This window comes from Triturus cristatus, chromosome 2_1 (assembly GCF_964204655.1).
Source record: "Triturus cristatus chromosome 2_1, aTriCri1.1, whole genome shotgun sequence".
In the NCBI taxonomy this organism is placed as follows: domain Eukaryota; kingdom Metazoa; phylum Chordata; class Amphibia; order Caudata; family Salamandridae; genus Triturus; species Triturus cristatus.
Window position 1 is genome coordinate 1,193,800,889 of NC_140581.1, and position 27,482 is coordinate 1,193,828,370.

At 49.1% G+C, this 27,482-nt stretch overlaps 1 protein-coding gene and 1 pseudogene across 4 annotated transcripts in view; one reads left to right on the forward strand and one right to left on the reverse strand.

Moving 5' to 3' along the window:
• HOOK3 (hook microtubule tethering protein 3) overlaps positions 1 to 27,482 on the forward strand; it is a 1,476,018-nt gene that overhangs the window by 691,305 nt on the left and 757,231 nt on the right. The gene's annotated exons all lie outside the window — the stretch shown is intronic.
• On the reverse strand, positions 19,923 to 27,014 carry LOC146866618 (uncharacterized; annotated as a pseudogene).

A 27,482-nucleotide genomic window follows, 5' to 3' on the forward strand; every position in this document is an offset into this window, starting at 1 on the left:
AATTTGTGTTGGACCCCTCATATAGAGAAAGTGCATCTGTCCTTAATTTAGCAGACTACCCATATAACCAAGATCCACAGAAGCACTGTGTCTAGGAAAGTGGCTACAGCATTAGAAATATATAACATAAAAGCTCCAGGATCAGTTATTTATGGAGCAGAATTGTGGGGGTGTGGGAACATTGATTGCCTTTCTGTGGCTGAACATTGTTTTAGAAGATCACCTTTCAATTTACCAGACAGCACCCCGTTGACTCCAATCTTTCTTGACTTGACCCAAATAAGAATAGTTCACAAAACGGACTATAAGCACTTATTGCTTTGGCATCATCTGCGGTCAACTGAGGAGCTTACCCCACACATCGGGTGGCCGTTCGGGATCTTATGGCACAGCCCAGGGTAAGTAAAATTCCCTGGTTTTGTTCCCTTAGGGAATTATTTAGGAAATTAGGGTTGGAAGAATATTGGTCAAATGCAGAGGAGTTGTGTTTGATTTCGAAAAGTAGGATAAAGACCCTCTATTGGGAGTTTGGCCTGGTTAAGTATGTGTCAAAACCATTGGGCTCACTTACTCGAGTTTGTAGATTTTAAACCCTTCCATCTTTTTGAAGACACCATTGATGAAATTGTTCCTCCACTTGCATGGAAATCGTTCCTTGAATTTACATACAAGACTATCCCCACTAAACTGTTCTGTAGCAAGTGGCATGGTTATGCACTTTCTGTTGTCATATGTCCGGCTTGTAAGGGAAGTTCTTAATCTTTGGTCCATCTGTTATTCTTTTGTCCTCGTTATGAGAATTTGAGGGCCAAATGGATCATCTCCTTGTGTAGGCTCATTGGTCCTGGACACTATTTAGAGGTGCTTAGAATACTTAGTACAGACACTAGTAGAGTAGTAGTATTTAGCTTAGCAAAATTCCTGTTGGCTTTATGGATGAGATGCTCAAAGTACTCTGTACCTAGACCGGCATAACAAAATAAGGTAGATTATATCAAACTCTGGAGGCAGAATTGTGTTCTGTAAATTGTGCACATGCTCGAAATGCTATACTTGCTGAATGGGGAAAGTTGGGGTGGGGCTGGGCCTGTTTTCTGGTATTAAGAACATTGTTTGCGCCTTTCACTGTACAGTGTATGTTTACAGGGTTGCCCTTCGGAACTCTGTATATTGTATTTCGCAAACTGACAAAATAAAATATTTTTGTTTTTTAAAGTGCTCTGTGCAATACACCTAGTTTATAGTATTTAGTAATTTAAATTAATGATGTACTTTAATATGGTTTTTATTTTGACATGATATTTTAAGTGCTCTTTTTTATAGAATGCTGTATTTTCTGGTATTTTATAATAACTTTGGGTCTGAACCTTTCCAGACTTGATTCGATGTGTAAGAAAGATGTCCCACATCTATTGCACAGTTTATCACATAGTTTATTGGCAAGTTCTTGTTCCAAGGGGCTCAGGATCAACTCTACTATGATAGTATTTACTCACACATTCCTGGTGCCGAAGACGTCCTGCGCCTTTCTTTTACACTTAACAGTCTGCTCTCCAGCAGGAGAGCAATTGATGATAGGAGTTAAAGGAAGGATCGTTGCCTGTCCCCAGAACCTCTGGTTATGGAATTAATTCATTCAGAGAGGGAACTGTTGGTGAGTACGGGACCATTATGTGCAGGGCCATCGCCTGGATAAGCATCTTTCTGCCAACTCTTTCTGAAATTTAATACATCTACAGCTCTCACAATGAATGTGTCAATAGTACACTTACTGGGTGAAAAGCTTTAAATATCCGCAGCAGTCCGCTTACCGATGAAGATAGTCCTCCGTGTCTTCCAAGCACACCATGGGGAGGCAGAAGTTAATAAAACAGATGCAAGAGGGTGGCCCTGCCCTGTACGGGCGCAGACTGGCCCGGGTTTCCTGCATAGCAGGAATGCTTGCTGATTTGAGTAGTGCTCCTGAGCTTCAAGGGCCCCATTGCCCTCTTATTGGTGTAGTTTGGGCGGTCTCTGGCGTGCAAGCACTCTCCTGAAACAATAGGAGTCCAGTCATGCTTCTATAGTGATTGTCCTTTATGGCCATTTTCACTTTTCACTTCATTGTTTTCTAATACCCCCTTGCTGTCTTCTACCTTCATTTTAAGAGGGGCAATTGTGGACGAGTGATATTCCACCTTTTTTTTTAACTTCACATATTTTATTAATATTTGAGTCACTTCTATTTTAGATATCAGTCTGTTACAGTGCGCCCTAACCTAATATATTTAAACACTACACATATTAATTAGGGGTGGGCAAGCCACTGAAAACTCGAGGCAAATGCCTAGCTCTGCTGGAGCTCCTCATGGACCCATGGCCCTCAAATAAGCCAAATGATGTTTTGGCCTAGTGGCTACAGCTGCCGACCATGTATCTTGTGAATCCCGGCCCCAAAAAGCTTGTAAAATAACATGTGCTGTTGTGAAGTGACGGCCTGTTCTTGGGTGAAGTTGCCTGGTTTAGAACTAGTGAAAATAAAATCTCGTCTCCACCCACGCTATGATCTCATCCTCCTTGAAATAAGGACCAAGTAGAGAGGCGACGCATTTATTTGACCTCTCTCTGTATTAGGATTAGTTCTCTGTCTTATCTTCTGATGTCTAGTATCACCCTGACATTTGAATAAAATTGGAAGCCTTCCACCTTCCCATTATAATGTTCATAGAAGTGTTACTCTGTAGCATATCATAGGGGCTTCCTCCCACTTCCTCTTATATTTTCCATAATTCTGATTTTCAAGAACCTAATCGTGCTACGACACCATTTTTTTTTTCTACAAGAGTAGTCCATTATATGAACCACATATGTTGTCAAGCATCTTATAAGGTCACAAACTTTATATTTTTACTGTGCATTGTATGAACCAGTGACGGTTTTTAGAGTGAGCAAGATTACATAGTTTGCAGTGGCAACAAGAACAGAGACAAGCCGGTAGTGTCTGTAAACCAATGTTTTTCTGCTTCATTATGGCTGGATGTCAGCATGTCTTTTAAGTTTGGCACCTTCTCATGTTAGGCATGCTGTCATTTTCGGGTCTCGATCTTTCTTCAGCAGATGCTAGTATCTGCGCATTACTTTTCTAGTTCTTACATCAGCGTTGTAATTCATGATTAATCTAAAGATATTCTTTCTTTTTCCTTTCTCTTTTTATGTGGTTTGTTTTTGCATAACAAACCTTTTGTCATTTTGGCTTTTGCTTTCCTTAATCCTTTCTTCTGACGCTTGATCTTATAGCCCTTTGCAGGAAATTTTCATTTTTTTGCCTCTTTCATAAAATCCTCCGTGATGTTGAGTATTCTTTGTGCCCTTGGAACGCTCCCTATAGAATGGTTTTTTTGTTTTTAGGGTGGATGAAGGCATCTGGTAAGTGTTGTTTGTAATTGTTTCTATTTTGAATAAGATGCTATTCAAAGGACCATTCATTATTATTACCCATGTTTTAGTAAATACAATCTGCTACTTGTTGAACTCATACGATTGAAGAAGTTTGCCAATTTCTCAATTTTCGCAGTGTTGCCTCTCTACTTGATTAATACATCATCAGGTTGTAGCAAGCAAATATGAAAGATAAGCAAGCCATAACATTCCATGTGATTATAAAACTTGAGACCATGAGCTACCACAGACAAAAGGCAGCTCGGATCGAGAGCTCGATAGGTTACTGTAGGAAATTAGGATCTGCTTTTATAGTTACCCCCACGTTTTGCCTGGTGTTATGCTGTTACTGACTAGTTTGACTGGAATCCTGCTTATCAGGACCCCAGTCTCTGTGCTTTCTCCCCTAAATTGGATATGGGGAGTACTTAGATACACCCCAGATTGGCCACTGGTGTGCCCATATAAGTCCCTAGTATATGGTACCAAGGTACCCAGGGCATAGGTACACCAGGGGTCTCCCATGGGCTGAAGCTTGTATTGTGCCACCCAAGGGAGACCACTCAAATTGTGACTCCATTGCCATTGCAGCCTGTGTGAGTTGGTGCTAGCACCACTTACGACAGATATAAGTTTCCTTATATCTGAGGTCACTACATTTAAAACCTATAAGTCACCCCTAAGGCAAACTTTTCAATCTTGAAGGCAGGGTGCTGGGTGCTATGTATGAGAGTGCCCCTGCATGAGCAGGACACCCCTACAACCTTCGGAGTCCATTCTCCCGGGTTGTAAGTGTATCAGCCTTTATGACATATAGAGTGGCCATGCGTTGTTATGCGATGACAATCTCTAAACTGGCTGTAGCAAACCCTGTAATGTTCGGTATCTGTAAAGCTCCTCTGGGAGGCCCTCAGGGCTCCTGGTATCAGTCTTCCAGAACCGGACAGCAAGCTAGAGCTGCTGCCGTTTCTGTCCTCTTGCTGCTGAGCCAAGCCCGAGCAGGGGAAGGCAGAACAATAGATATTGTGTGACAGGGTTAAGTGGATTGGGGCAGAGTGGAGGTGCTTGCCAGCCCCACTGAGACTGCTTGAAGGGCACACTTGGTGCCCTCCTTGCATACTCCAGTTTAAACCAGTTCAGGGAGCCGTTGGCTTCTGTTCTGGCACGAAACAGGACAAAGGGCATGGGAGGATGCTCTCCACTGTCTAGCCCCTCTTCTGGGAGGGACCCCTGATTCGTCCAAACCTTTTCCTTAGGGTACTTAAGGGCTTACCTGTGGGTGGGTCCCTAGATTCGTCGTGGGAGAAGATTCAGATCAGACACCACTTCATCTTTGACCGTCAAGCGCGTTTGACTTTGCTGGACTTTGCTCCTGGCACCGAGACTGCAACTGCGAAGACTCCTGCTCTCATTATCATCCTGCTAGTCTGCTGCAATGTTTGTGCTTGTGCTCCATTCAGGATCCTCACAAGGCCTGTGGACATCCATGACACCTGAAGGAATCTTCCTTCAAATGAAGGACTCACTTCCCTGCATCTGCAGCCACTGCACACAGCTGACCGGTCTGCTGATCCTGGGCTCCCACAGACTCTGTAAGACTCAGCAACACAGGTGGTGGTTCTGCAACTCCGTCGAGGTCTGCACTGTCTTTTCGCCGAGTTTGATGCCAGTATCCCTCGTCGGAACCACTGGAACAGAACCCCTGTGCACCGCGCTGACTGGCTGTTGCCAAGATTTCTTGACTTTCTTCCTCACAGATCTTTAGGCTCCATGAAACTCCAACCTCAAGCATCTCCTGCAGCCAAGATCATCGTCCTCACCGCATCCCTTGCACAATTGGCCTGCATCTTTGGTGAGCTGCTCAAGGTCCTCTTGCGACTCCTGTGCCTCCGGCCTGTGGCTCCTCTCACGGGTCTTCTTTGACTCCAGTGGGCTCCCCTTATTGCTCAGGGCCAATCCGACTCCCCTTCTTGTGGTGAGTCACTTGGACCTTGCTGGTCCTTACTGCACCTTTTTTGCTTGCCATGTTGTTTCCAGTTGCCAAGGTAAGTTGGTGCTCCCGACGGAAAGCGACCCCTCAACTCTCGACATCTTACGTGGGACAGCTCGTAAACAGCTCCTGGTCTTCCACAGCATCACCTTGTCCACACAGCTGCAGCTCCAAGGTCATCGTCAACCCTCCTGCATCACCCGACATTGGTGGGCATTTGTTTTCCGTGACTCCTGGTCACTCCCGAGTGGCATAGACCCTGTCCCCTCAACTTTCAGGTAATTCTCATCTTTAATGCACCTTTGGGTTCCACCTGGCACTTTCACCTTGTTCATCAGCGGCATCTTCCTGAAGTCCTCTATGGATTTTGACGGCGGTTTCCAACACCACTTCGCCCTATACACCGGGCTTCCCTGGTGTAGGTATCCTGGTTCATAGGGTATCCACGTTTAAGGTAGCCCTTCAACCTTCTGTCTTCCACGGGGTTTCTTCAGGATCCACTGGGAAGGGTCCTTTTTCTTTAAAGTTGCAACTGCGACTTACCGATTGACTAAGCACACGGTCGTGTTTCCACTGTGCACACGGCCTCCGTGGGGCACCTGGGTTCTCAACTCGGGTGGTTCCTTGGGTCCCCAGCACTTCTACATATTCTGGGTACAGTTTTGACTTGAGTCGTGTTTTGCATCCCACTATTTTAGTATATGGTTTGGTCTCCCCCCTGGCAACCACTGTGTATTTGGGCTACTTATCTGTTCTATTTGCAAAGTATTGTGTGCATTGTGTTTATATCTCCGAGAAGTAGATATTTATATGTGTTACTGTGTGTCTTATAATCCACACATATTTTTATAAATACACTATGTGGTTCTTTTTTACTTAACCTATACCAATAAGATTATGTTCTGGTAAAACAAGCTGCTTTACACTCCTTCTGGACTAAGCCAGAAGGCTGCTCTCAACAGCTACCACTTAAAGAGATTTCTAAGGTTGTCTAAGACCACTAAAATCACCATAAGGGTTGTCTGGATTAGTGCAGGGTGCTACACTTACATAAGTGAGCACCATATACTAAGCTAGCCTCCTACAATGACTCAAAAGAAGGAAGTACACAATTATTTTTTGGCAAACTTTGACATAGTATTGTCTTTCTGAAGATCATTCCCATTAGTTGTTAATTATGAATTAAAATTCATACATTTTATGGAATGTCGTTCAAGTGCTAAATAGAAACATTTTACGCATGAGATTATAGGGGGTGTTTCTGTTTGATCTAGCTCACAATGTGTGACACACATTCTCTTCTGCTTCTAGTCTTTCTGGGATTGTATTGGGAATTAGATAACATAACACTCTTCAGCATGGCTTTCTGTCCCTGCCTCTTCCATGTGTAGTTGGTGCTGTCTGTCCAGCCCTAGAGGTTTTTTGTATTTCTGTTGCCTCCCACCAGCGGGGTGGCTCTCTATCTGTGTTGTGATTCGGTGGGTGTATGTGTAGAACCTATTACTCGTTCTTTTGACTCGAAATTGCCATCTATTCATGTTCATAGGAGTCTTATAAACTGCATGACTGCGACTTTCATAGCATAAACACTCTACTGCATCTCTTAATGCTCCCTCCACTATTTGACCCACCTTTGGCCTCGCCATCCCAACTTTTGCATATTGCCTTGTTTACACAGTACTCGTCAGTTTGTTTGAAGTGTATGTTGGACCACTTGGATGCCTAGACTATTTTCTTGCTTTTTACACTCTTGTTCAAACCACTTGCATTAAAACCCTTTGCCTTAAATTCTACAGTGGTTTAATTTATGCAGTATTGTCAAAATCATTCCCAGCCCTCATCAATGTCAGCAGAAATTTGGTGTTAATGAACATTCTACATTTTTGGGTATTTTCTTTATTTGGGTGGTAGATCTGAAAGAGACAAGTTCGTGATAGATTCCTTACCTTAGAATATTCCCCAGGCGTCAGTCTGGATTCGTAAAGTTTTCTGCTTAGCAGTACCCCTGCGCGCCAGTATGTGGCGCCGTGCGGCTCCGTGCCAGTCACTGGCATCGTGCGCGCCGGGATGACGTCACGGAGGCTACTTAGGCGCCACCCATGCACGCTGACGTCAGTTCTTTCTTTTTCCGCGCCAAAAGCGCAGATCCGGATTGAGCACGTACCCCGGTCAATTTTTGACAACTTTTTTGAGACTTTTGTCTCCTTCTCTTGTCTCCTGGTGCACGTAGGGATGCCCGGCTTTGTCTTGTCGGTCGTGCCGCCGTAATATGTCGGTGGCGGACCCCCATGATGTCTGCCTCTACTGCCTGGAGACTGACCATGACTCCCGGGATTGTCGGGACTGCCGTGCCATGGCCCCGAAGGCCTCGCGGGAGTGGCGCCGGAAGTTGCTGGAGGTCCGGCACTCCTCTCACCGTTGTTTAGGCCTCAGGCTCCCGCCAGCACGCCTGCGGGCCCCGCGGTCCCGTGTCCAGATCCTGTTGACCCGGCAGCACCGCCTCTGGCGCCGGCCCCGGAGCCACGGGATCCAGCGTCCGCGGCTCTGGCCCTGGCGCCACAAGGTGCAGCACCGCTGGCTCCGGCGCTGCCTTGGCTCCGGCCCCGGAGCCGGATGAGGACTGGGACGGCTCCGAGGACCCCCTTGCGCGGCAGTGTGACGCCGAGCAGGATTGGGTGGATGACCTTCAAGATGCAGGTGAACTTGATGTGTCTTCTGACCCGGGGTTTGCCTCCCCTCCGCCTACTATGAAGGAGGGCGCTTCCTACACTATGGTGCTGCGTCGAGCTGCGGAGGTGCTCCACCTCGACCTCCGTACGGTGGCCCTTAAGACCAACCTCCTTATGGAGGTGCTCCAGACGGCGTCTACGTCGTTGGAACTGCTGCTCCCTTTCAATGAGGCCCTTACCGAAGTCCTCTTGGGCACTTGGTTGCGGCCGGCCTCGGGGGCACCGGTGGATAAGAATGGCGCTAGGCTTCATCGCCCGGCACCTGGTGACCCTGCCTTCTTGACCACTCACCCCACGCCTGAGAGCCTGCTGATTCAGGCCTCGACGTTGCAGAGTCCCTTTCCCCCGGCTCCGCCGGATAAGGACTCTAAGAAGCTGGACTAATATGGCAAGAGGTTGTTCTCCTCGGCCAGCTTGGGGTTGCGGTCAGTTAATCCCACGCCGTGTGGGACAGAGGTCCTGCCTCAGTGTTCTGAAGATGTCCAGGCCTTCCTTTCCCAAGCGATTGCCGAGGGCAAGGATGCGGCGAAGTTTGCCATCAGGTGTGGTCTGGACACGGCTGATTCCTTGGGCAGGGCAATCTCCACAACAGTGGCGTTGCGGCGTTATGCCTGGTTGCGGTCTACCGGGTTCTCGCTTGATGTCCAGAGCTCGCTCATGGACATGCCCTTTGATGGCTCTCGCTTCTTTGGCGACAAGGCGGACAGTGCCCTGGAGCACTTTAAGGACTCACGGCTAAGTCTTTGGGTCTTTCTACTAAAACCCTGCCACGCCAGGGTTTAGTTCCTGTCATGGCCAGGGTAAAGGCGCCCAAGCGCGCTCCTCCGCAAAGCCTGTGCAGAACCGGCCGCGGACGTGGCTTCCGCAGGGGTGAGTCTGGTAACCAGCGGGTGGGGCAGTCCACCTCCGCACCCGCTGCTTCCACCTCTAAGCCTTCCTAATCCGAGCTTCAGGGGGCACCCCATGCCGGTAGGAGGCAGGGTCCGACACCACCTCCACCACTGGCGCGGTATCACTTCGGACAAGTGGTTGCTGCAGATAATCTGCCAAGGTTACTCGCTCCTCTTTCTGTCCTCCCCTCCAGCAATGCCACCTCGGTACCACCGCATGTCGGGGGATCATTTGGCCCTTCTCCATCAGGAAGTCACGGCCCTCCTGGCCAAGGGGGCCATCGAGTACGTTCCCGATCAGGAAGTCGGGAGTGGTTGCTATTCCCACTACTTTCTGGTCCCCAAGAAGGAGAAGGGGGGCCTGCGACCCATCTTGGACCTCCGGGACGTCAATCGCTTCCTCCGGAAGGAGAAGTTAAGGATGCTGACCCTGGCTCAGGTCCTGTCTGCCCTGGACCCTGGAGACTGGATGGTAGCGTTGGACTTGCAGGATGCTTATTTTCACATTCCCGTCCTGCCGGCCCACCAGCGTTACCTGCGGTTCACGGTAGGACAGGAGCATTTTCAGTTTGCCGTGCTCCCCTTCGGCCTTACCCTCGGGTGTTAATGAAACTGATAGCGATGATCGCAGCTCATCTGCGCAGGTCAGGGGTGTCAGTCTTACCCTACCTCGATGACTGGCTGTTGAAGGCGGGCTCACCCCAGGTAGTTGGCTTCCACTTTTAGACTATGGCCGACCTCCTGCATCTGATGGGGTTCTCCATCCTTGTGTCAAAGTCGCACCTGAGTCCCTCTCAGAAGCTCTCTTTCATCGGAGCGGTTCTGGATTCGACGCTGTTTCTGGTTTATCCTCCCGAACAGCGAGTCCTGGATATTTAGGCTATGGTTCCGCTCTTTCAGCCTCTATCCCGGATTTCAGTCAGGATGACCCTCCGGCTTCTGGGCCTGATGGCCTCCTGCATCCTGCTGGTGCCGCATGCCAGATGGCATATGCGGGCTCTGCAGTGGTACCTGAAGTTACAGTGGGCACAGCATCAGGGCAACCTGTCCGATCTCGTCCAGATCTCGGAGGGCGCTGCACGACAGTTGCAGTGGTGGCTCATGGATCGCGATTGGGTCAGTGGCAGATCCCTCTCCCTTCCCCAACCGGAGCACACAGTAGTGACGGATGCGTCCCTAATGGGTTGGGGTGGCCACATGGGAGAGGCGGAGATCAGAGGTCTCTGGTCTCCGGCGGAGTCCCGGTTCCATATCAACCTTCTGGAGCTGCGGGCAATCCGGCTTGCACTGAAGGCATTCCTTCCCTCTGTCCAGGGAAGTGTAGTGTAGGTGTTCATGGACAACACCAGCCCCCTTTTGGTATTGCAACAAAGAGGCCGGCGTGGGGTCATGGACCCTATGTCAGGAGGCTCTGCGCCTCTGGACATGGCTGTGACATCAAGCCATTACCTTGGGGGTTCAGCACCTGGCAGGTTCTCTGAACACCAGGGCGGACGAACTCAGCTGCCGGTGCATGGTGGATCACGAGTGGCATCTGAACTTGGACGTGGCGCAAGGTCTCTTTCTGCGATGGGGAGAGCCTTGGTTAGATCTATTCGCCACCGAAGAGAACGCCCAATGCCATCAGTTCTGCGCGTTGGAATTTCCAAGGCGGCACTAGAGACGCTTTTCGTCTCGAGTGGAGCTGCGGTCTGTTGTACACCTTTCCGCCTATACCACTTCTGCCCAGAGTGCTGAAGAAGATCAGGCGCGAACTGACCCAATTTATTCTTGTGGCTCCGGACTGGGCTCGAAGAGTAGGTATCCCGAGCTACTCAGTATGAGCATCGATCCCCCGATCCGTCTGCCTCTTCGGGAGGATCTTTTGTCGCAGCAGCAGGGGACGGTCCTCCACCCGAACCTGTCCAGCCTCCACCTCCATGTTTGGAGATTGAGCGGCGACAGTTGACACCTTTTGATCTTCCTCCCCAAGTCTGTGATGTCATCCTGGCAGCCAGGCGTCCCTCCACTAAAACGGTGTAAGCTTGTAGGTGGAACAAATTTGTGTCATGGTGCACAGCTAAGACTGTGGATCCCCTTTCTGCTCCTCTTTCTGAGGTTCTTCTGTTCCTTCTCTCTTTGGCCCAGCAGGGCTTTGCTCTGGGCTCTGTTAAAGGTTATCTTTCGGCCATCTCTGCCTTTCTACGGCTTCCAGATCAGCCTTCTCTGTTTAAGTCCCCGGTTGTTAATCGTTTTCTTAAGGGCATTACGCATACGTTCCCACCTGTGCTCTTCACAATGCCTCAGTGGGACTTGAATCTTGTCTGGTCTTTTCTGATGTGCGCTCCCTTTGAACCCCTTCATAACTGTCCCTTACGTCTTCTTACTCTCAAGACGGCTTTCCTGGTAGCTATCACCTCTGCCAGGAGAGTGAGTGAGCTCCAGGCTCTTTCTTCCAAACCTCCTTTCCTTTCTGTTCATCCGGACAAGGTGGTTCTTAGGACACGTCCTTTTTTCTTGCCAAAGGTTGTCACGCCCTTCCACATCGGGCAGACCATCACTTTGCCCAACTTTTTTTCGCCTCCGCATCCTTCACGGGAAGAGGAGCGGCTCCACCGTCTGGACCCAAAACGTGCACTCTCATTCTATCTGCAGCGTACACAGCAGTTCCGGGTGGATGATCAGCTCTTTGTTGGCTACGTGGGCGCCAAAAGAGGTCGGGCGGTGCACAAACGGACCTTCTCCCGGTTGGTCCTTCTGTGCATCAAAGCCTGTTACTCCTTAGCCAAGAAGGAGCCTCCTGTGGGACTGCGTGCCCATTTGACCAGGGTAACTGCAGCCACTACTGCCTTGGAACGCAGGCTTCGCTGCACATGTTTACCAAGCACTACTGCCTTGACAGTCAGTTCCGGAGAGACGGCTTTTTTGGCCGTTCTGTGCTCCGTGACTTTCCACCGGGGTTGGGATTGCTGGGGTATCTATTCTAAGGTAAGGAATCTATCACTAATGTGTCTCTTTCAGATGCACAAGTTACTACTTGTGTAATGATATATCTGTAAGAGACATTAGTTAGTGATAGATTCCTTACTGCCCCACCCATCCTCCCCGTTCTGCAAACTGATTACTAGGGTTAAGTTCATTCCCTTTTAGGGCCCTAGTTTTCTGCACCAAAGGTCAGTTTCTCGCATGGCTCTGCGTTTCGGCGTGGAAAGTTTTGTACAGAACTGACGTGAGGCGCATGGTTGGCGCCTAAGTAGCCTCCGTGACGTCGTCCCGGTGCGCACGATGCCAGTGACGGGTGCGGAGCCGTACGGCGCCACCTACTGGCGCACAGGGGTACTGCTAAGCAGAAAACTTTCCGGATCCAGACTGACGCCTGGGGAATATTCTAAGGTAAGGAATCTATCACTAACTAATGTCTCTTACAGATATATCGTTACACAAGTAGTAACTTTAAATTTAGATTCTGCGTTCTAATCAGTTTATCATTACCTTTTCAAACCATTCTTATGATTTACACAATTGTTGTTGAGTTACTAAGCTGTACCCTGTATGCAGATTGCTTCTCTTGCCACTGTTAACTATGTACTTAAAGTTGAAGGAGTCACACACCTCTCATAAGTTTGCACATCTTGCAATAGTTATGACATGTACAGTGCCCCTGATTGCCTCCATAGAACTCGAGTGAGGTATCTGGACTACGCTAATACTAGGGTGACCAACTGGCGTAGGTGCATATTCAGGACGGTGAGTGTAAAAATTCAGGACAAGAATCCGAGACAAAAATTTTGGACAGAAAGAAAGTATTGCAGATATCTCAGAGGAGGTCGTCCAATAGTATCTAAGCAAGTAAATAGCCAGCCAACAGAAGTACAAGTCAAAATAAGTTTATATTCGGTAAAAAGTAGTACAGCACAGCAAGCAAAATCCGACCACTTATGTGATAGAGGATTTTTACCCCCTTAATATGATTTCTATTACATGGACTCACAGACAGTAGCAATATTAGTTTTAGTGCTGGTTCTTGAAGTTGTACTTTCTCTGAACTAACACATTTGAGAAGTTCTTTGTTCCTAAGAGAAAACTGATAGAAGTCTCCACACGAATGTATCCTGTTCACCTGGATCTGCAATTCCACCATAAGCAGCTCAGTCCAGATGATCTTCAATTGAGAAAAAATCCTCATAAATGGCATGATTTTTTTTTATGTTCGGAACTTCAGAAGGCAACTTTGACAAAACATTCAGCCATTTCTGTGCACATGGCAAGTTGGTGCCTGCCACAGCTCGAAAAGCAGGAGCAATTATACCGTATTGCACCTGCAGATGACGGGTCAAGTTAACCGCATCAGCAGCTTTACAGTGCTGCTGAAAAGTGAGAGTTTCTCAGAAGCAGCATGGTTCTAATGCCGACAAGTAATGGCTCTTTGAAAAATCGAGCCATTTTTCTAAATACTTTAAGGAGCGCTCCTATTTCTTTTGTTTAAATCGCTTTGCACGTTTGCACTCAACTCTGAATCATTGGCAATTAAATAATTGTGCCATTGGAAATCAAAAAACAGATTTTCCACTTTGTCCTTTAAGTTGCTCCGCAATATCCTGAAGATGCCTGGTACGTGTGGGGCGCTCAGCGTATCCTTCTCAAACTACAGGATAGACGTGCTGAAAAAGCTCAAAATATTGTGAACAAAGAAAAGGTAAGCTTCGCCTTGTGACATTTGGCCTCCCCAATTTCAAGTCCAACAAAATCCCATATTATTTTTGGCGTTTTTTCTTGCCATAGAGAAAGGAAATAGGATTTCAGTGCTGCCCAGCACTTCAACAGTCAATGGGTAGTAACAAAGTGAGCCATCATGTTGGGACATGCCAAAACAAAGAATTGCCATTCGAGGACCAAAAGAGAAATAAATTCTCTCAACTCCTCTGTTCGGCTGTTAGCTTAGCTGAAGAAGAAAATGGCTTTAGACTTTTAGAAAAAAGGATTCTACATCCACAGAAAGCCCATTAATGACTAATTTAGCACAGTTGTGTAGGATTTGGTCACTTCAATTTGCATGCAGAATGTCCTCATTCGCTGTCTTCAGAAGCTGAAATACAGAGTGATGTTGTCGATATTTGACACTTGTGTTGTCTCCACAGTATGTAGCAACGTGCTCCATTTTCAACCCATGCTCTTTTAAAAAAAAAAAAAAAAAGAAAAAGTGTAACCATCTTTACTGAATAGTTTTGTGGCAAGACTCAGCTTCACACGGTACAAGGTGAGATCGACAATCATGCGTGACATAGCGACAGTCCAAGCTTCAATAATATATATCATTGCAGTATCAGATCAATAGACCGTAATAACCACATAATTTCCCCCATATACGTTCATGCTTCTTAGGACAGCCAAGAGCGTCATAAATTGGTTTCTCCTGGTGGGCACCAAAAAACAGAGTTATGTTGTCCATATTTGAGGCTTGTGTTGTCTCCACAGTATGCAGCTACTGGTGGGCACACCAATCCTCCCCTGCACGCCAACTCCTAATCGTCTGTGGTTTCTGTTATTTCCATGTGCGAGCCACATCCCTTTGGCTACTAGGCAAGCCATCCCCAGGAACACACGTTCCGTGTCTAGGGCCTCCTACTTCCTCCAGCAGTCCCAGTAGTGCAATCTGACGTATCAACTCCATGGGTCAGCCCAGGACCGCGGATAGAATTTGACCCACTCCCTCCCAAAAGGGCCTCAGCTCTGGACACCCCCCAGGCCACATGTTAGAAGTCCGGGGCGGGACGTGCGCACCGCACGTACATTGCTTGCACATCTGGGAGCGAATGTTGTAAGTGCCTTGGTGCAAGACAGGTTGCATGCAGATATTTAAATTGTACCATACGCAGCCGCGTGGAAATCGTCGGCTCTCTAGGCGCCATGCAAGCCTCCCTCCAGTCAACCTATTCCAAATCCCCCACCCAGGACACCCACCTCTGGTGGACCTTCTCTAGGCCGTCCGGGACGTGGATCACTAGTGAGCGATAAAGCGCTGAAGTCGCCCCCTTACCGAGCTTCCCTTGAAAAATATTTTTCCCTAGCAGATTGTATTCAGGCAAAGGATCTTCCAGGAGGACCTGAGCTAGCAGGACATGGCGCATCTGGAGATACCGAAAGAACTACAAGTTGGACAGAGAGTACTTGGCCTTCAACTCTTGAAATTACATAATAATCCCCCCCTGTAAACGTCTCCCAGGTACGAGATCCCGAGGCGATCCCAAGACCGGAACCCCTCTAAGGTCGAGTGGGGACCAAGCCAATTACCTTGCCATATGGGGGTCATCCCGGTCAGGCAGCGGCTTCAACCAGTAAGGCGAAGTGCCGCCCTCCAGCAAGTGAGCAACAGCCTGGCTGATGAGGGGTAAAGCCAGAAACTAGTCCCAGGATGCTTATTTGCGGTCCAGGGAGGACCTGGCTTGGCTGTTCAGGCTGGACTCTTCCCATGAGGAACAGGGTCAAGACTTAGTTGCAATTGGCAGGGTCCAAAACTGGGGTGGTATGGTGAGCAAAAGAACAATGGATTTAACCCAGGTCTCTTTGTAGGAGAGTAGGGTCTGCTTTCTATGTTCACCCCCACTTTTTGCTTTTGCTTCACTGGATTTTGACTTAGATGTGGCTGTGGGCCTGCTAATCAGACCCACAGCCCAGCTGTTCTCTCTCTAAATTCATACTATGTACTTTAGGTGCATAACCCAATTGGTAAGGATCACCTTTTAGGGCCCTGTACAGTGTACCTTAGGTACCCAGGGCATAGGTGTACCCTAGGCCTACCAGGGGCTGAAGCATGTATTATGCCACCCCTGGCTGGCCTTCCATTATGACACAACTGGCTGATCACTCAGCTTGCTTAGGTGTAGTATTCCTATACCTACCTTATATATAGACACATGGGTAACCTTTCAGTCACTCCTATGGCAGGCCTTAACAATCCTGAAGGCAGAGTGCTTGGTAACATGTGAGATGGTGCTCTAGCATGAGCTGAGCCTGTCTGCAGCTTTCGGAACCATGTCCTTATAGCTGTTCTATGATATCGCCTACCATATACTCTTAAAGTGCCTTCTAATCCTCGCAGTTATGGTAACTATGGTTTGGCTTTATCGAAACATGTCGTGTAAGGTGTCTAACACTTTGGAATACTACCCCCACACCATTTCTGGCGATGAGGATAGTATTCCTCCCTTCTAGAGGGAGAAGACATGTTGAAGACCTACTACCCGGTTAAAGTTAACCAGAGCCCCAGCATCACAAAATGGATGCTGCTGCCACAGACACGAGTCTGACCTGCTGCTGGGAGTCCTTCCAGCGAGAAAGGCTTGGACAATAGGTTTTCTGCCTTGGGAGGTGCTAGCACCACCCTAGACAGGCCTTAGTGTATTGGGGCAGGGAGGGATGAATGAAACGAGACACTGCCTGGGGCACACAAGGTGTCCCATGCATAGTCCAGTTCAAACCGGTGCTGGGGCACTCCAGCCCCAGTCCTGGCGCGAAACTGGACAAAGGGAAGGGGGTGTAACCACCCCCCTCCCTGGTCCCACCCATAGGAGGGACCTAGCAGGTAACCCAGCCCCCCAGATTAGTATAAGAGTGGGAGCTGAGTCCCTAGGACTTTGGATTATCCTGATAACTGAAATTTGAACAGAAACTCTGGACCTTCGACATTCGACTACGGAAGAAGACTGAAGAATCTCCCTTGTGGCCAAGGAGTGGCCACCCTGTGCAAACAGGCACCATCAAGCGACCTGCCGTTTGCTTTGATCAACGTTCTATGAGGAACCGACTGCAGAGCCCGACCAGCGCCTTGACTTCCAGACTTCTCCGACCCTGATCCACATCCACAGCAAAGCTGAGATCCATGGAGGCGACGAGAGACGTGGGACCGGCTACCTGGGAAAATTGGCTACTTGCTTCCAGCGCAGCTTCTGAGGCATCCTCGAAGTTGTGCTCTGGAGATTGAGAAGCCCCAACCCCGAGCACCATCTGCACCGAAAATCAGCCCTCCACACTCCACGAGTTCTTTGTGGGGCCCTTCTGCATTTTACTGCTCGACGCGTCTGTCCGGTTGCTTGCCCGTTGGCTAGTGACCTCTGCGACGACGAACCTTTGACTTTCCACTGCTGGTTTGGCTCCTCCAGACTGGCCCTTGCTTCCCTGTGAAAGAGAAGCACCTCAGGCCTTCCTGGTCTGCAACAGAAGCGAATCCTTCATTCTGCGTGGGTTGCGCTTGCCAAGGCTTGTTGTGTCCCAACTCGACATCGACGCCGCCGGCAGCAAGAGCCCTCGTGGGACAGCTCGCCTCCTGGTTCTGGTCATCCTCGACGCCTCCTGGTACCCGTGGCTGCTGCGACAAGCTTCACCTCTTCACCTGCATCTTCACGACATCGCCTGGTTCCTTCCTGGTTCCTTCCCGGCTCCTGGCTGGTGACCTAGACTCTGTCCCCTCTGCTCGCAGGTATCCTCCTTCCTGATTCCATCCTTGGAATCCACCGGACACTCTTCACTGATTGCCTGTCAGCATCTTTTCTTCAGGCATCCATAGGAGTCGACGACGAAACCCGACACAAGTTCACACCTAAGCACCCGCAGCCCGTGGGCTAGGTAACTTGAGTACTCCGGTGCTCACAAGGGTATTGACTATCCTAGTGTCTAGTTTCCAAGTCTCTAACTCCTAGTTCCTTCCGAAGTGTCCTAAAACTCTTAATTTCTAAATACTACTATTTCTATATACTTTAACGCATTACGCGTGAGTGTTTCCACTTTGCACCTGAATCCCGTGGGCCTCCCACTGCCTAGCAACTGATAGGATAGTGTAGCCCCAGCGATTCCCTAGGCCTAGGCCTAACCTGTGTTCGTGACAGTGGTTCTTATACCACTTACTTAGTATATGGTTTGCGTGGCCCCTAGGGCCTAACTGTTTTACTTACCTGTGTGACTTATGTATGCTTAAATAAGACTGTGTTGTACTTACCTCGAATCTCAAAGAGTGCTGAGGGTATTTTGACTAGAATAAATACATTCTATTTTTAGAATATATCTGTTGTGGTGGCCTTTCATTTGGTATTCAAGGGATTGCAAATGGTATATCAGCTGGCTTCACATGCCATACAGAGTTTAGCCTAAGACTGTTCTTGTCCATGCTACCACTAGGATAGCTGGTCTATAAGGTTGACTTTACAACCAATCACCATAAGGGTTGTTTGGACTGATACAAGGTGTACACTAGAACTAGTGACATCATATATCAGGCCAACTTCTCACACTCTTGACTGGGGATGAATGTTTGATTTGCTCTGCATTTCGTCCATCACTGTGTCTTTTACCCTTGTCGGAGACGGCAGGGTACTCGGTAGGCACGCTCTGTATAGGAGATCAAACAGGCGATCTGTTCTCAACTAATATGTATTTGCATCCCACCCTCGTGAGCCAATCATTAACCGACACCATGTGTGCTGCAAGATATTATAAATAAATAAATGTCAGTTAGCCCCAAACCTTGCGCCCTTTTAATTACGAAGAAGGAGGACAGTTTGATCCATGATTTGACCAGGTCTCTCTGCTCCAACGTCTCCGGCACGCCAATAAGTCGAAGTTTGTTACGCTGAGACCTATTTTTGGCATCCTCCACCCTCTCCGCCAAGGAGGACACTGATGCGGACAGCTGAGACGTGTGTCTTGAGTGTAGAAATTTCATCCTCAGCAGAGGAAACATGGGTCTCAACCTCCGTGGACCTTTCCACCACATTCCCCAGGTCCTGGCGCAGCAGGGAAAGATCCACTCAGACTATCCACTTTGGACTCCACAGCATCCCGGAGTCCTGTATGGCCTTAAGGGCTACCTCCAGATTCCCTGCGCCGAATCACGTCCACGTTCTGTCAAGTCCTCCGTATGTTTGTGGGAGGTGGTCTGTGAGACCGTGTATTGGTCCATTTTCATCTGAGCCGGGGTTGGCGGTAGAACCTTCCCAAGGGGCAGGGAGGGAGAAAATGTACCAGAAGATCGGAGCCTGGGCGGCCCCAACAAAAAAGGACAGAGTGGAGCCACTGACCAACCTGGGCACCAGGCAGCAAGCCCCCAAGGGCCAATGTTGAAAGAGAAGGAGATGTGTCCAGCACAGCCCACAATGTCACACATGGTAAGGGCCTTCCATACAGGCCACTGCCTCCGGTCCGCACCCCAGGAGCACCTCACCGCATCCCCAGCTCACGGGAGGAAGTCTGACACCACTTCACTGTTGACACCCGGGGCACCAGCTTAGCTACCACACTAGATCAGTCCATGCCTTGCCAAGCACCAAAGGCCCACTAAGGGATGACTCTGCCACTTAGTTCAGGGTAATGTGCCTGAATCCAGGAGACTCACCCTGCCACGTCAGACCCGAAGCCACCAGGGCAGTCAGCTCTGTTAGCCCTATGAGGTGACACCCCTCAGCTCAGCACCACAGCTGATTGTAGCACTCTATATAGCCCATTCCGTCCGGCAAGTGAAGCAGTCAGTATGTTGCAGGGGTTGGAGTCAGCCGGCAGATGCTGCAGCCTCCTTGCCCGATTTCCCCCCCCCCCCCCCCAATCACCGCTGATCCCCACACAACAGTCCCCCATGCCCCACCCACCACCCCCCCCCCCCCCCCCCCGAGTCTGCAACCTCTCACGTGCAATCCTACAGGTCAAATGGAGGGGGCCGGTAGAAAAATTAGGATGAGATGGCCGTTGCTCTTGGGGCCGATGTGCAGGCTCACCTCAAGCCAAATGGGTTCCACCTCGCTTGTGCTGCTGAAGGATCAGCCACACTGGCTCGCCCTGCTGGACCACAGCTGTCACCGCTCTGGCCTTGACCAGGCCTGCGTTGCGCAACACTGCTCCCCCACCAGGAAGTGATGCTGCCTGCATCAGTCCTCACCCGATCGCTGCCAGGTTCCAGCCCAGCTCACGAAGACTGGACCTGTCCCCAGCCAGAGCAACAAACCATGCATTCTCTTTTAATTTAGTTGTGATCTGCTGTGCAATTGCAGTAGCAGTCTCAGCTGTACCCTCATAGAAATCCAGCAGAGTGTAGGTCACACCGGAAGTGAAATTAAAGTGCCGCAACAAAAGTGGGTATAGTTTACTGTTTCCTTTGTTTGAGGCATTACTACAAACTGAGAAACATCCCTCTATCTGAAAGAGACTATTAGTTATAGATTCCTTACCTTAGAATTACCCCCAGGCGTCGGACTGGATCTGGAGAATTGTTTTCTCAGCAGTACCCCTGCGTGTCGGTAGGTGGCATCGGTCGACTCCGCGTTTGTCGTCGGTGTAATGATCTCTGGGATGACATCACGGTATCTACGTAAACGCTGTCCCTGCGCGCTGATGTCCGTTATTTCTTTTTCCATGCCAGCCAGCGCGGATCCGAAGAGAGCGGTACCCGTAGTCACTTTTTACCTAAAACATTTTCGACTTTTGTCGACATCTGTTTCGAGATCTCCGACTGTCGGGCCATGAGCCCAAAGTCTTTGAAGGGAGCGGTTCTGAAAGCTTCTGAAGGCCTGGCAGTCGTCTCCGCGCCACTCGAGGTCCCAGTCAAGAGGAAGGTCGCTGGACCAGTTGCCGAGCCACCACCATCATTCGTCATCGAAGTCTTCGTCATCGGGTAAGTCGAAGCACAAGAAGAAGGCGAAGAAGCATAGTCGCTCTTCGCCTACTCCCCGTCTGTCGACCGGCATGGGACACGGAGGGTCGTTGTCCTTCGGCTCCGCCTTGTCCAGCTTCGTGCATTTTACGAAGCCCTCCATTCCATCTTTGGGCAGCCCGACTCCGCTGGCGTGCCTTCGGGCCCCGCGGACTCGGCTGGGGGCTGCCACAGTGCCCGGAGGAGGCCAGGGTCGCGCCCACCCGCGCTCTTTCTGAGGGTTGGGACGCAGCAAATTTCACCATCCGGTGTGGACTGGATACTGCCGACTCGCTGGGTAGAACGATTTCCACGTCAGTAGCCCTGAGACGCTAAGCCTGGCTGAGAACCTCTGGCTTCTCTGGGGATGTCCAGTCTACCCTTTTGGACATGCCCTTTGATGGCCGTCGCCTGTTTGGCGACAAGGCAGACAACGTGCTCGAGCGCTTCAAGGACTCTAGAGCTACGGCCAGGTCTTTGGGCCTTGCAGCGACTTCTCGCCCAATGCAGTCTACCTTTTGCTCCTTTTGTGGCCATGGAAGGGGTGCCCTATCACGTTCCACCCAGTGCCATGCGCAGCCGGGGCGTGGGACCCAGCGTCGTGGGTCCGGGGGCCAGAGGGTGGGCCAGTCAGCCAATCTCCCCCCTAAAGCTGCCTCCAAACCTTCCTAGTCCGACTTTTCAGGGCCACCAGTTGCCAGTGGGTAGCAGGATCCACCATCACCTTCTCCACTGGCACAACGTCACGTTGGACAGGTGGGTTTTGCAGATAGTCCGAAGGGGCTACTCCCTCCCCTTCTAGACAACCCCTCCCTCCATGCTGCCGACACTCCATCGCATGTCGGAGGATCACTTGGCCCTTCTCCGTCTGGAAGTTACAGCTCTCTTGGCCAAGGGAGCTATCAAGCGAGTCCCTGTGCCAGAAGTAGGTTGTGGTTGTTATTCCCACTTCTTTCTGGTACCCAAGAAGGACAAAGGCCTACGTCCATCTTGGATCTCAGGGACGTCAACCGCTTCCTAGGGAAGGAGAAGTTCAAAATATTGGCTTTAGCTCAGGTCCTGTTTGCCCTCGACCCTGGAGACTGGATAGTAGCGTTCGACTTGCAGGACGCTTACTTCCACATCTCCCTCCTTCCAGCCCACAGGCGTTGCCTACGGTTCACGCTAGGCCACGAGCATTTTCAGCCACTCGGGTGTTTACGAAAGTGATGGGGGTGGTCGCAGCTCATCTGCGCAGATCAGGGGTTCCAGTCTTCCCCTATCTTGAGGACTGGCTGTTGAAGGCGAGCTCGCCCCAGGCTGTCGTTTCCCACCTCCAGAGTACGGCGGATCTCCTGCACTCGCTGGGGTTCACTATCAACTTTCCGAAGTCACACCTGATTCCATCTCAGAAGCTCCTTTTCATCGGAGCGCTTCTGGACATAGCACAGTTTTGGGCCTATCCCCCCGAGCAGCGAGTCTGGGATATTCGGTCTATGATACCGATGTTTCAGCCTCTATCCCGGATTTCGGTGAGAATGATCCTGAGGCTGCTGGGCCATGGTGGATCATGCCAGGTGGCATATGTGGGCTTTGCAGTGGGACCTGAAGTTCCAGTGGGCGCAGCATCCGGGAAATCCTTCCGATTGCATCCAGCTCTCCAATTGCAGTGGTGGCTAACAGACCAGGATTGGGTCAACGGCAGGTCCCTGTACCTTCCCCAACCAGAGTTCACAGTGGTGACAGATGCGTCAGTCCTGGGATGGGGCGGCCACATGGGAGAGGCAGAGATCAGAGGCCTCTGGTCTCCAGCGGAGTCCAGGCTCCACATCAACCCTCTGGAGCTCCGGGCGATTCTTTTTGCACTGAAGGCATTCACTCCTTCCTTCTGTCAGAGGGAGGGTGGTGCAGGTGTTCACGGACATCACCACCGCCATGTGGTACTGCAACAAACGGGGTGGGGTGGGGTGGTGGACCCTATGTTAAGAGCCTCTTTGTCTTTGGACATAGCTGGAACATCAGGCCATATCCTTGATGGTTCAACACCTGGCAGGTTCCCTGAACTCCAGGGCGGATGAACTCAGCCGCCGGTGCATGATGGATTACAAATGGCGTCTTCGGTCAGAAGTGGTGCAAGGTCTCATTCAGCAGTGGGGAGAGCCTTGGTTAGATCTGTTCTGCACCGAAGAGAACGCTCAATGTCAAAAGTTCTGCATGTCGGAATTTCCAAGGCAGCACTCGCTCGGCCCGCTTCTTGTCGCAAGTGGAATTGCGGTTTCTTTCCGCCTATACCACTTCTGCCCAGAGTGCTAAAGAAGATCAAGCGCGACCAGGCCCAAGTCATTCTCGTGGCTCCAGACTGGGCATGAAGAGTCTGGTATCCCGAGCTCTTGAATTTGACCATCGATCCTCCAATCAGGCTGCCTCTTCCGGAGGATCTTCTGTCGCAGCAGCAGGGGACGGTCCTCCACCCAAACCTGTCTAGCCTGCCCACCTTGCGTGGAGATTGCGGCGTCAGTTTACAGCCTTCGACCTTCCTCCCGAAGTCTGTAATAGTATTTTGGCAGCCAGGCGTCCCTTTAGCAACACAGTATACGCCTGTAGATGGATACATTTGTGGCATGGTGCGCAGCAAAGGCTGTGGATCCCCTTTCTGTCCTTCTTTCACAGGTTCTCCTCTTCATTCTATCTTTGCTTCTCAATCGAGATTTACATCTGGTTTCTCTACGGATCAGCGTTACTTGGAGTCACTGAAATGCTGAGGCACCGGCTGGATGAGGGAGACACGGCAGCGCTGGTCATGTTGGACCTTAGCGCCACATTTGATATGGTGTCTCATGCTACCTTGTTGAAAGCTCTGAAGTCTCTAGGACTAGAGGGTTCCGCCCTACAATGGCTTAGTTCCTTTCTGGCCAATCGCACGTTCAAGGTCTTTTCTGTAGAGGCCAGTTTGAAATCATATGTCATACCTCATGGTGTACCTCAGGGCTCGGTGCTGAGCTCACTGTTGTTTAATGTTGTTTAATGTTTGTCCGGCTGCTGGTTGATGTGGCCGAGGAACTAGGGTTGTCCCTTTTTTCCTACGACACCCAGAACCTTTTCTCCCTCCCTCCATCTAAGGGTTCTGAGCCTTCGGGCCCTTAAGTTGGGTTTGAGCAAAATTGCATCTTGGATGCAGGACAACATGCTCAAGCTTAACGGAGATAAGATGGAGGTTATGATCCTAGGTAAAAAGACTGACCTTTGGGAATTGCATCACTGGCCATCCGAAATGGGCACTTTGCCCCTGCCAGTACACCAAGTCCGAATTTGGGTTTCATGATTGACAACCAACTTTCAATGAAGCAACAAGTCACCAAGGTAGCTGCTACTTGCTTCAACGTCCTAAAATGCCTAAGAAAAATCTTATGGATGATACCTCGTGCCGTACAGAAAACGGTGGTCCATGCCCTGGTCACGTCCAGGCTGGATTTTGGCAATGTTCTTTACTTGGGAACCAACAAAACCATCATCCCTAGGCTCCAAGTAGTACAGAAAACGGCAGCTAGACGGCTGTGCAATATACCTTAGATTGGATCAATTACTGGCTATCTACGCGACTTACACTTTTTGAAGATAGAGAATTGCATCAGATTCAAAGCATTATGCTATATGCATTAAATCAAAATGGGAGTGGCCCCAACATATCTGCAATCGCTAGTACAACCGTATCTCCCTTCACGACTTACGATCAGCTCATCAATCTAGTTTCACCATTCCCAAATTCAAACTGTTGCGCATGCGCGACCTCTCCTTCTCGTATCTTGGCCCCACTTTTTGGAATTCCATGCCTCTTACCTTATGTGAGGAAACCATATATGGTAGTTTCCGAAAACATTTAAAGACTTGGCTGTTTAATCTCTGATTCCCTATTCTGCTCTCTCTTCCTACCGGTTGGCGATGGGAAACCTTTTGGCGTAGCTGAGCGCATTACAAATTTAGTTTAATAATAATAATTTGGCCCAGCAGGGCTCTGCTCTGGGCTCCCTTAAAGGCTATCTTTTGGCAATTTCTGCCTTTCTTCGCCTTCTTGATAAGCCTTCTCTCTTCAAGTCTCCTATTGTAAATAGGTTTCTTAAGGGCATTACTCACCTCTTTCCTCCTATTCCTTTAGTAATGCCCCAGTGGGACTTGAATATGGTTTTAACTTACCTTATGTGTGCTCCATTCGAGCCACTACATAATTGTCCTCTCAGACTCTTGACCTTAAAGACTGCTTTTCTGGTTGCCATCACCTCTGCTCGCAGGGTGAGTGAGCTTCAACCTCTATCTTCTAAACCTACTTTCCTTGTTGTCCATCCAGACAAGGTTGTCCTTGGAACTAGAATTTATTTTCTCCCAAAGTGGTTACCTCTTTCCACATAGGACAAACCATCACTTTGCCCACCTTCTTCCCGCCCGCATCCTTCCAAGGAGGAAGAGAGACTCTGCCGTCTGGATCCAAAACGTGCGCTATAATTTTATCTGGATCGCACAAAACCATTCCGGGTGGATGATGAACTTGTTATTGGCTATGTGGGCACCAAGAAAGGTCGGGCCTTGCAAAATTCGGACCATCTCTTGATGGGTCGTCCTTTGCATTATGATCTGTTACTTATTAGCGAAAAAGGAGTCTCTGGTAGTACTGTGCGCCCATTCCACCAGAGCGACAGCAGCCACTACTGCTTTGGGACATGGAGTCCCCCTCATTGACATCTGCCAGGCAGCCGTGTGGGCATCACTGCACAAGTTCACTAAGCATTACTGCCTGGATAGTCAAGTCCGAAGAGAGGACTTTTTTGGTCGTTCAGTTTTCCAGGACTTTTTTGTGTGAACTTAGTTCGTGGACCCACCTCTGGGGTTGGTATTGCTGGGGTATCTATTCTAAGGTAAGTAATCTAGAACGATAGTCTCTTTCAGATGAACAAGTAACTTACCTTCGGTAACAATATATCTGTAAGAGACATATATTGGGTATAGATTCCTTACTGCCCCACCTGTCCTCCCTGTTCTGCGAACTGACTTCTATAGTAAGTGACTCCCTTTTCAGGGCCTTAGTTTTGTGCACCAATGGTCCGTGTCTTGCATGGCTCTGTGCTTCTGGCATGGAATGTCATGTAAAAGAACTGATGTCAGCACGCAGGGGCGGCCTCTAAGTAGATACAGCGATGTCTTCCCGGCAATCACGACGCCGATGACCAACGCGTAGTCGACCGACGCCACCTACCGACGCGCAGGGGTACTGCTGAGAAAGAAATTCTCCGGATCCTGTCTGACGCCTAGGGGTAATTCTAAGGAAGGAATCTATAATATATGTCTCTTACAGATATATCGTTACCGAAGGTAAGTAACTTGTTCTTTAAGTCCTCATATGCTTGCTGCAACGATAGAGGTGCAATCACATACTTAGTGATACTTGACGCCTTTGTGCGGCCACAGAATGCTTTCATCGCAATGGACGAGTCAGGATAAATTGCTTTGGACAGCTTGAAGCCACAATCCAGGTAGTGTTAGGAGATTTGATGCTTCACAGCATGGTACACCTGGGTCACCTCTGCAGCTGTGACCTAAAATAAATAAAGGAAAATGCAAAGATATAATCATCACGCAGTCAGTCTCCACTGGTGAAGAAAATAGTAGACACAATGGTGCTTAGAGCTGCAACTTTAAACAAATGTGTGAGCTGCAATCCTAAAAGCAATTCTAATGTGCTCTTGATATAAACAGAGTGATATAACCATGTCAAAGGCAACCTGTCTTTGTAAACACTGCTGCGCATGTAAAGAGAGTAATAGAAAATTGCAAGACGGCTTGCATAATCAATGGGGGCTTTTTAGAAAGTGTGTGACAAAGCAAGAGTGTACATGAATTACATGCATTCTATGTTATATTATGTCAAAACGAGCAATGACTTACTTTGGATACTTCTGTGAGGAAGTTTGGTTGCAAGTATGCTGAAATTGTTGCCATCGTCGCCCTGCTTGACACATTTTTCTTATGTTGCTCTCCTGCCTCATGCGTTTTGATATCCTGCTCTGTTCCATGTACAATGGAAAAGTCTTTATTACAAAGGCTGTACTTTTCCTTGTGCACATCTTCTGAAGACTTCTGGATCTTGGGGTGTGTAAGTTCTCATTCTGGTCTGTACTCCACAAAGCACCTTTTTTCTAGGGTGGCTCTTGCAAGGAGTCTGTTTGCGAGGTAGATGTAACATCTGTATATACCTCAAAATTTGACGTGAACGTTGCCTCTGCAGCACCTTTGCCTGACTCATAATCAGACCTTATTTTTTTCTGAAAGTACTCCTTAAAATAACCATCAAACTTGAGATGTAGATGCATACTATAGTTAATGAAGAAACTAAAACGTACCAGGTGCTTACTTTCCTCTATCTCACTGGACTGTCCCACCTACTAAAGCCCCCTCACACAAATACATTCTGCCCAGAGTGGAATAGAAGGACTTTTATACAGGCCTATAAGTCTTAAAGTCCTGGCAGTGATTGGAAGAGTTTGTCAGCTAATAGTATGTTGTCTTTGTTTTTGATCCTATATGAAAAGTGTTTCCATGTTGTTTGTGAAGACCACTGAAGTGTGGCTATTTTGTTAAGAGGCATTGCAACTGGCAATGTGGTGAAGAGGTGTGTGAGACAGTAGTACACTTCATTGTTTTTCGGTATGCTTGCATCCTTGAACAACTGTGCAGGTCTGTTTGAGGTATTTCATATGATCATAGTCTGTTTAGGTGGATACTGCACTGTGTTGTCTAATCTGATATTTTGTTTACAGTTAATGGTCCTGAACAGGCAT